The following is a 10,166-nucleotide window of genomic DNA, read 5'->3' on the forward strand; positions in this document are numbered from 1 at the left end:
TTTCAAAAATTTTAGCTCCTACAACACAGTCATTCTCAAAGGTAGTTGTCCTGCTTTAATTCTTGGTAAGTTCAAGAATGATAATTCTGACAAACTGGCCTTTTCAGTTCCTTGAACATTTCTCCCCCATAACATCGTCCTCAACTCCACCTCAGTTACTCACACAGCCATAGTCTAGCCCTTGTCACTATAATTATGGGAAACCCTCCATAATCTCAATTTTAAACATCCCTCTTTCTGACCATAACCTCCTCTCTTTTCAGCTAACTCATTTTGGACCTTTCTTTTGGTCTCCCCAGAATCTCCAATGCATTGATCTTATCAGATTTTCACTATCTCTTCTTCCCTTTATTGTGTTCTCTCCCCTCCTTCCCTAGCTCAAATGTCATGTTCAGTCTTTACAATCACTTATCTACATATACCCTCCACTGTCCTGCCTTTTCAGTTTGTATTGCTTCATAGGAAAAATAACAACCCTGGCTAAATTCAACTACACTTCAACAAGCCTGAGCCTACAAAGAGAAATCTGGCCAAAGGAAAATACATAACTACATGACTCATTTCAATTTAAATTCATGACTGTTAACTTAAATCAGACTCTTAATATTAATAGGCACTCATTCTTTAGACCTTCTGGCCCTTAACTTTCTGACTATTTTAACTTACTACTTCATAGCTTCTCTCCTATCAAACTCTCTATACCACCTCTCCATCCCAACTCTTCTCTTGCTTTCTATTTATACTAGAAAAGTGTAGCCCTCAGAAGAACACTTCCACAGACCCTATATTAGTCAGGGTTCTCTAGAGGGACAGAACTAATAGGATATATGTATATGAAAGGGAGTTTATTAAAGAGAATTGACCCACATGATCACAAAGTGAAGTCCCACAATAGGCCATCTGCAAGCTGAGGAGCAAGGAAACCAGTAGTGACCCAGTCTGAGTCCCAAAACCTCAAAAGTAGGGAAGCCAACAGTTCAGCCTTCAGTCTGTGGCCAAAGGCCCGAGAGTCCCTGGCAAACCGCTAGTATAAGTCCAAGAGTCCAAAAGCCGAAGAACTTGGAGTCTGATGTTAGAGGGCAGGAAGCATCTAGCAAGGGAGAAAGATGAAGGCCAGAAGATTCAGCAAGTCTGCTCATTCCACTTTCTGCCTGCTTTTTCTAGCCACGCTGGCAGCCAGTTGGATGGTGCCCACCCAGATTCAGTGGGTCTGCCTCTCCGAGTCCACTGACTCAAATGTTAATCGCCTCTGGCAACACCCTCACAGACACACCCAGAAACAATATTTTGCATCCTTCAATCCAATCAAGTTGACACTTAATATTAACCATCACGGAACCCTACCACCACATCACTTCACCTACCTGCACCTCCCTACATATATATGACTTTCCTGTTGATATCATACATGAAATTTCCAGACTCCTGTCTAAAAGTTCCCCTCCTTTCCCACTAGATCTCTTTCTCTCAAACCAATTCAGTGACGTTGCTACCATCTTTCTCTCCATTATGTCTAGCATCATCAATATTGTACTCTCTACTGTATTGTTTCTCTCAGGATACAATTGTACTCTTATTTCCTATCTATCTACCTATCTGTCTACACACACATTATTATATATGTGTATATGTTTATATATATACACACATTCTTTTTATGTGTACATATTCTTGACTTCAATCCTCCTACCTACCATTACCCCATTTCTTTGTTCCCCTTTGATGGAAATCTTTTACAGTTACATATGATATATGTTTTCATGTTCAGTATAAGGCATTATTTGAACCAGGACTCCTGACCTAAGACCACAATCCCCTAGGCTTTCTATCTACATCAATCTAGCATCAAGAAGGATCCCCAAAAATCATCCTTCCTTATCCTCCATTTTCTCTGTCTATTCTATCTCTCATTCCCTCTGTTCCAGATGTGGCCTCCCTCTTATTCCTCAGACAAGCCATGCTCACTATTGTGTTAGGGCCCTTACAATATCTATTCTGTATGTCAAGAAAGTTATTTCCTCAGATATCCAGTGTGACTACTCTGTCATCCTCTTTTAACAGTTGCCTATTTCCAATTTTTCTTCTCCTGGTCTCTCTTGAACATATTCCAATCAGGTATTCACCTCTTCCACTCAACTGAAATTACTTTTGTCAAGGTCATGAATGGCTTTCACATGGCTCAATACAATGGTCAATTCTTAATCCCTCATTTTGAACTATCAGCAGCATTTGGCATAGTTGATGAGTGAGTTCTTCTCACTTCACTTACATCGCATGGCTTCCAGGACACTGCACTCTCCTATTTTATCCATCCTCACTAGCTCTTCCTCTTCTCCCAGACCTGTTTAAATGGGAGTGACCCAGGACTCAGTCCCTGTTCTTCTACTCATTTCTATCTACACTTCCCTGGTGATATCTCCCAGTCCAATAGCTATAGAAAACATTTTTATGTTAACAATTTCTATATTCATGTCTGCAGGCCAGATCTGCATCCTAAACTCCAGTCTGACATATACAACTGCCTACTCAGCACCTCCACTCAGATGTCTTATAGACATCTCAAATGCAAAATGTCACACACTAAACTGCTAATCTTTTCTCCAAAACCCACTCCTCCTACAGCCTTCCCCATCTCAATTGATGGCAACTCCATCATCCATATGGTCATGTCAAAAATCTTGATATCATCCTCAATTCCTCCCTTTCTTTTACACTACACATCCAATCCATCAGGAAATTATTTTGGCTGCACTCAAAATGCATCCAAAATCCAACCATTTATCATCTCCATTTGTATGCATAAAGTCTAATCCACCATCATATCTCATCTGGATAACTGGAGTAGTTTTTAGCAGATCTGTCTACTTCAGCTCTTGCTCCCTAGTTTTTGTATTCTCAACATAGAACCTAAAGTGATTATTTTAAAAATATAAGTCAAATCATGGTGCTCCTCTACTCAAAGTCCTGCAAAGGCACCTTATTCTCCTCAGAGTTAGAGTCAACGTTCCTTAAAAAAAAAAACACACGCATTTTCTGGCTCACCATCATTTCTCTGACCCATCTATCTACTCTCTTCCTCACTCACTTTGCCCCATCCATGGCCTCCTAACTATTCCTAAAGACCAATGACACTATGAAGAAACTGCATCAACTAGTGTGCAAAATAACCAGATAGCATCATGATGACAGGATCAAATTCACAAATAACAATATTAACTTTAAATGTAAATGGGCTAAATGCCCCAATTAAAAGACACAGACTGGCAAATTGGTAAAAGGTTAAGAAGCATTGGTGTGTTGTATTCAGGAAACACATCTCACGTGCAAAGACACACATAGGTTCAAAATAAATGGATGGAGGAAAATTTACCAAGCAAATGGAAAGCAAAAAAAGCAGGGGTTACAATCCTAGTCTCTGATAAAACAGACTTGAAACCAACAAAGATCAGAAAAGACAAAGAAGAGCATTACATATGGTAAAGTGATCAATTCAACAAGAAAAGCTAACTATTCTAAATATATATCCACCAATACAGGAGCACCTAGATTCATAAAACAAGTTCTTAGAGACCTACAAAGAGACTTATACTCCCACAAAATAATAGTGGGAGACATTAACACTCCACTGTCAATATTAGACATATCAACAAGACAGAAAATTAACAAGGATATTCAGGACTTGAACTCAGCTCTGGATCAAGTGGACCTAATAGACATCTACAGAACTCTCCATCTCAAATCAACAGAATATACATTCTTCTCAGTTCTGCATGGCACTTATTCAAAAATTGACCAGATAATCGGAAGTAAAACACTCCTCAGCAAATGCAAAAGAACTGAAATCATAACAAACAGTCTCTCAGACCAGAGTGAAATCAAATTGGAACTCAGGATTAAGAAACTCACTCAAAACCACACAACTACGTGGAAGTTGAACAACCTGCTCCTGAATGACTCCGGGTAAATAATGAAATTAAAGCAGAAATCAAGAAGCTCTTTGAAACCAACTTGAACAAAGAGACAATGTACCAGAATCTCTGGGACACAGCTGTTAAGAGGGAAATTTATAGCACTAACTGTCCATGTCGGAAAGCTAGAAAGATCTCAAATTGATATCCTAACATCACAACTCAAAGAGCTGGAGAAGCAAGAGCAAACAAATCCCAGAGCTAGCAGAAGACAAGAAATAACTAAGATCAGAGCAGAACTGAAGGAGATAGAGACACAAAAAACCCTTCAAAAAATCAATGATTCCAGGAGCTGGTTTTTTGGAAAAAAAAAAAAACAACAACGCAGATAGACCACTAGCTAGAAAAATAAAGAAGAAAAGAGAGAAGAATCAAATAGACACAATAAAAGAATGATAAAGGGGATATCACTACTATGATAAGAGAAGTACGAACTACCATCAGAGAATACTATAAACACCTCTATGCAAATAAACTAGAAAATCTAGAAGAAATGGATAAATTCCTGGAGACATACACTCTCCCAAGACTAAACCAGGAAGAATTTGAATCTCTGAATAGTTCAATAAAAAGTTCTGTAGTTGAGGCAGTAATTAATAACCTACCAACCAAAAAAAAAACCCCAGGACCAGACGGATTCACAGCAGAATTCTACGAGAGGTACAAAGAGGAGCTGGTACCATTCCTTCTGAAACTATTCCCAACAATTGAAAAGGAGGGCCTCCTCCCTGACTCATTTTATGAAGCCAGCATCATCGTGATACCAAAACCTGGCAGAGACACAACAAAGAAAGAAAACTTCAGGCCAATATCCCTGATGAACATCGATGCAAAAATCCTCAATAAAATACTGGCAAACCGAATCCAGCAGCACATCAAAAGCTTATCCACCACAATCAAGTCAGCTTCATCCCTGAAATGCAAGGCTGGTTCAATATATGCAAATCAATAAATGTAATCCATCACATAAACAGAACCAATGAAAAGAACTACAGGATTATCTCAATAGATGCAGAAAAGGCCTTTGATAAAATTAAACATCCCTTCATGTTGAAAACTCTGAATAAACTAAGTATCAATAAAACATATCTCAAAATAATAAGAGCTATTTATGACAAACCCACAGCCAATATCATACTGAATGGTCAAAAGCTAAAGCATTCCCTTTGAAAAGTGGCACAAGACAAGGATGTCCTCTCTCACCATTCCTATTTAACATAGTATTGGAAGTTCTGGCCAGGGCAACCAGGCAAGATAAAGAAATAAGGGTATTCAAATAGGAAGAGAGGAAGTCAAATTGTCTCTCTTTGCAGATGACATGATTCTATATTTAGAAAACCCATTGTCTCAGCCCCAAAACTCCTTAGGTTGATAAGCAATTTCAGCAAAGTCAAAATCAATGTGCAAAAATCACAATAAATCAATGTGCAAAAATCACAAGCATTCCTATACGCCAACAATAGACAAACAGAGAGCCAAATCATGAATGAACTCCCATTCACAATTGCTACAAAGAGAATAAAATACCTAGGAATAAAGCTAACAAGGAAAGTGAAGGACCTCTTCAAGGAGAACTACAAACCACTGCTCAAGGAAATAAGAGAGGACACAAACAAATGGAAAAACAGTCCATCCTCGGGGATAGGAAGAATCAATATCATGAAAATGGCCGCACTACCCAAAGTAATTTATAAATTCAGTGCTATTCCCATCAAACTACCATTGACATTCTTCACAGAATTAGAAAAAAACTAGTTTTAATTTCATATGGAACAAAAAAAGAGCCCTATAGCGAAGACAATTCTAAGCAAAAAGAACAAAGCTGCAGGCATCACGCTACCTGACTTCAAACTATACTACAAGGCTACAGTAACCAAAATAGCATGGTCCTGGTACCAAAACAGACATATAGACCAACGGAACAGAGTAGAAAACTCAGAAATAACACCACACATCTACAACCATCTGATCTTCAACAAACCTGACAAAAACAAGCAATGGGGAAAGGATTCTGGGAAAACTGGCTAGCCTTATTCAGAAAACTGAAACTGGCCCCCTTCCTTACACCTTATACAAAAATTAACTCAAGATGGATTAAAGACTTAAATGTAAAACCCAAAACCATAAAAGCCCTAGAAGAAAATCTAGGTAATACCATTCAGGACATAAGCATGGGCAAAGATTTCATGACAAAAATGTCAAAAGCAATTGCAACAAAAGCAAAAGTTGACAAATGGGATCTAATTAAACTAAAGAGCTTCTGCACAGCAAAAGAATCTATCAGCAGAGTGAACAGGCAACCTACAGAATGGGAGAAAAATTTTGCAATCTACCCTTCTGACAAAGGTCTAATACCCAGAATCTTCAAGGAACTTAAACAAACTTACAAGAAAAAAACAGCCCCATCTAAAAGTGGGCAAAGAACAGGAACAGACACTTCTCAAAAGAAAATATGCGGCCAACAAACACATAAAAAAAAAGCTCAACATCACTGATCATTTCAGAAATGCAAATCAAAACCACAATGAGATACCATCTCATGCCAGTCAGAATGGCAGAATGGTGATTATTAAAAACTCAAGAAACAAGAGATGCTGGTGAGGCTGTGGGGAACTAGGAAAGCTTTTACACTGTTGGTGGGAATGTAAATTAGTTCAACCATTGTGGAAGACGTGGTGGCAATTCCTGAAGGATTTAGAACCAAAAATACTATTTGACCCAGCAACCACATTACTGGGTATATACCCAAAGGAATATAAATTATTCTACTATAAAGACACATGCACACATATGTTTATTGCAGCCCTATTTACAATAGCAAAGACATGCAACCAACCCAAATGCCCATCAATGATAGACTGGATAAAGAAAATGTGGTACATACATACCATGGAATATTATGTAGCCATAAAAATGAATGAGATAATGTACTTTGCAGAGACATGGATGAAGCTGGAAGGCATTATCCTCAGCAAACTAACACAGGAAAAGAAAACCAAACACTACATGTTCTCACTCATAAGTGGGAGTTGAAGAATGAGAACACATGGACACAGAGAGGGAAACAACACACATAGGGGCCCGTTGGGGAGTGGAGGTCGAGGGAAGGGAAACTAGATGATGGGTTAATAGGTGCAGCGATGTCTGCTCCCTCTGGAAGGTGTGCTCTTTTCCAGGATAACCACTTGTTTAAACTCTCAATATCTTAAAGGCTCAAATTTCACTGTTTTAATGAGACCTACCTGAATCTATTTAATATTGCCACCTGCCAACCGTATTTTTTCCATCCCCTCACCCTACTTTGCTGTTTCATTTCAGCAGTAAATGTTCCGCTATTAAAACATAAGATCCATGAGGGCAAAGATCTCTGTTTTGTTCACAAATCCCATGTACCAAGGACTGTGCACACAGTGAAGATTTGTTAAATGAATTATTTTCTGGTGATTTTGCATTATAAATTATACTACACTATGTGCAATTTCTACAACTTGCTTTTTTCACCCAATGTTATGATGATTTAGATTTAGCCATGTTTTACTGTTACACATAGAAGTACATTTATTTTAATTTCTATATAATATTCCATTATATGAATACACCATAGTTTACTTATATATTCTCATTCTTGTGAACATTTTCACTGCTTCTATTTTTTGTGTTACAAACAGTGCTATAATTAATATTCTCGCAATTCCTTCCTATTAGTCTATAAACATGCCTCATAGAAGGGACATTTCTAGATTACAGAATATGTGCATCTTCAGTCTATCTAGACATGAATTGCCAAATAGCTTTTACAGTAATTGCACTAATTTATACTCATATTAGCTGTGGTGAGTAGTTCATCTTTTCCTGCATTCTTGCCAATATCCAGTTTTTCCAGACTTCTTTTTGCCAATCTAATGGGTAAAAATTAGCATCACTTTAGTATTTTTTGTTTCTTTGTTTGTCTTTTGAGATGGAGTCTCACTCTGTCACCCAGGCTGGAGTGCACTTGTGCACTCTCTGCTCACTGCAACCTCCTGGGCTCAAGCAATTCTCCTGCCTCAGCCTCCCCAGTAGCTGGGACTACAGGCGCGTGCCACCAAGCCTGGCTAATTTTTGTATTTTTAGTAGAGACGGGGTTTCATCATGTTGGTCAGGCTGATCTCGAACTCCTGACCTCAAGTAATCTGCCCACCTCGGCCTCCCAAAGTGCTGGGATTACAGACGAGAGCCACCGTACCCGGCCCTCCCTACTGTTTGAATCTGCATTTCCCAGATTATGTCATGAGAGTGAACATCTATAGATTTTGTGGCTCTACATATTTCCTCTTCTCTTAATAGCCTTTCAATATATTTTGCCCCACTTCTTTTTAAGTTTCTTGTCTTTATAGTATTGCTTCTTATGGGCTTCTTATGCATTCTGTATTCTAATTAATTGCATGTAATACGTTTTGCAAAAAAAATTCTCCAATTCCGTTGCTGGTCTTTATTTGTTTATGTATTGCATGTACATTTTGTTGGTTTATAACAAGTATAACTGGAATAAACTTGTTTGTAGAAAAAAAATTTGATTTCTGATCTGCATGCACCTCAGTTGATGAAAGCCATATATAAAAAATGTATCCTACTAAGCAGGTTTTCAAAACATTTTACTTAAGTAAAATACACATATGGAAAAGTAGATATACTTAAATGTGTATCTTGAATGTTCACAAAGCGAGGACACTCATATAACCAGCCCCCAGATCAAGACACAGAACATGATCAGCCCCCAGAAGCCTCTTTTTTGCTGCCTGCCAGTCACTATGCCCAAGAATGATAACCACTCTTCTGAGTATTAGTTTTGCTTTTTTCATGCTTTAAATAAATGGAATCATTCAGTATATACTCCTCTTTGGCTTCTTTTGATCACCATTAAGCTTGTGAGATTCATCCATATTGTCACATGTATTTGCAGCATGTCAGTTCTCCTTTCTGTACCACATCTTAGTGCATGAATATACCATAATGTATTCAATCTACTGTTAATGGGTGTTTGGGTTGCTTCTAGTTTTGAACTATTATAAATAATACTGTTATGAGCATAATTATGCATATATTTTCACGCACATGAGCATTTTTCTTGAATATATACTGAAGAATTGCTAGGTATAGGGTACACATATGTTCAGTTTTAGTAGATGTGGCCTATTAGTTTTCTAAAAAGTTTGTATCAATAGATTCTAGACTTCTAATTTTAACTGTTTCTTGTATCTGTTTTTGTAACAGATTTATTGAGATATAATTCACATACCATACAATTTAAACATTTAAAGTATACAATTCAGTTTTTTGGTATATTCACAAACTTGTGTACCCATCACCACAATTGATTTTAAAATAATTTTATCACCCCAAAGAGAAACCCTATAGACTCTAGCTATAGTTCTTCAGTGTTCCAACCCTTCATCCCTGGGTGACCACTTAGATGCTTTCCATATTTATAGATTTGCCTATTCTGGGTATTTTATGCAAATGGAATCATATAACATGTGGTCTATTATGACTAACTATTAATACTTAGCATAATGTTTTCTAAGTTTCATCTGTGTTTTAGTATATCTCAGTACTTCATTTCTCATTATGATCAAATAATAATCCATGTATTGCAATGGTGTATACTACATTGTATTTATCCATTCGATTTCAGGTTTAGGCACCAAAAAATGTTAATAGACATTTGGCTTATTTCCACCTTTAGACTATTATAAATAATGTAGCTATTAACATTCCTGTAAAAGTATTTTTGTACATCAAAGTTTTTATTTATTTTCAGTACATGCCTAGAAGTGGGATTTGTGGGTCAATTCGTAACTATATTCAACTTTTTTAGGAACCACTAAACTGTTTCCCAAAGTGGAAATGACTGCACCATTTTTCATTCTCCCTATCAGTCTATGAGGGTTACAATTTCTCACATCTTGAACAACACTTTTTATTATCTGACTATATGAGCTTAGCCATCCTTTTCTGTGTAAAGTAGTATCTCAGTATGATTTTTATGCATTTAATAATGATGTTGAGAAAACTAGTGAAGGTACTAATGATGTTGAACATGTTTTCATTTGCTTATTGGCTATTTGTATATCTTTGAAGAAATGTCTATTCAGATCCTTTGCCCATTTTAAATTAAATTAGCTGTCTTCTTACTATTGAGTTATGAGTTATTTGTAT

Source organism: Gorilla gorilla, chromosome X, assembly GCF_029281585.2.
Source record: "Gorilla gorilla gorilla isolate KB3781 chromosome X, NHGRI_mGorGor1-v2.1_pri, whole genome shotgun sequence".
Taxonomy (NCBI): domain Eukaryota; kingdom Metazoa; phylum Chordata; class Mammalia; order Primates; family Hominidae; genus Gorilla; species Gorilla gorilla.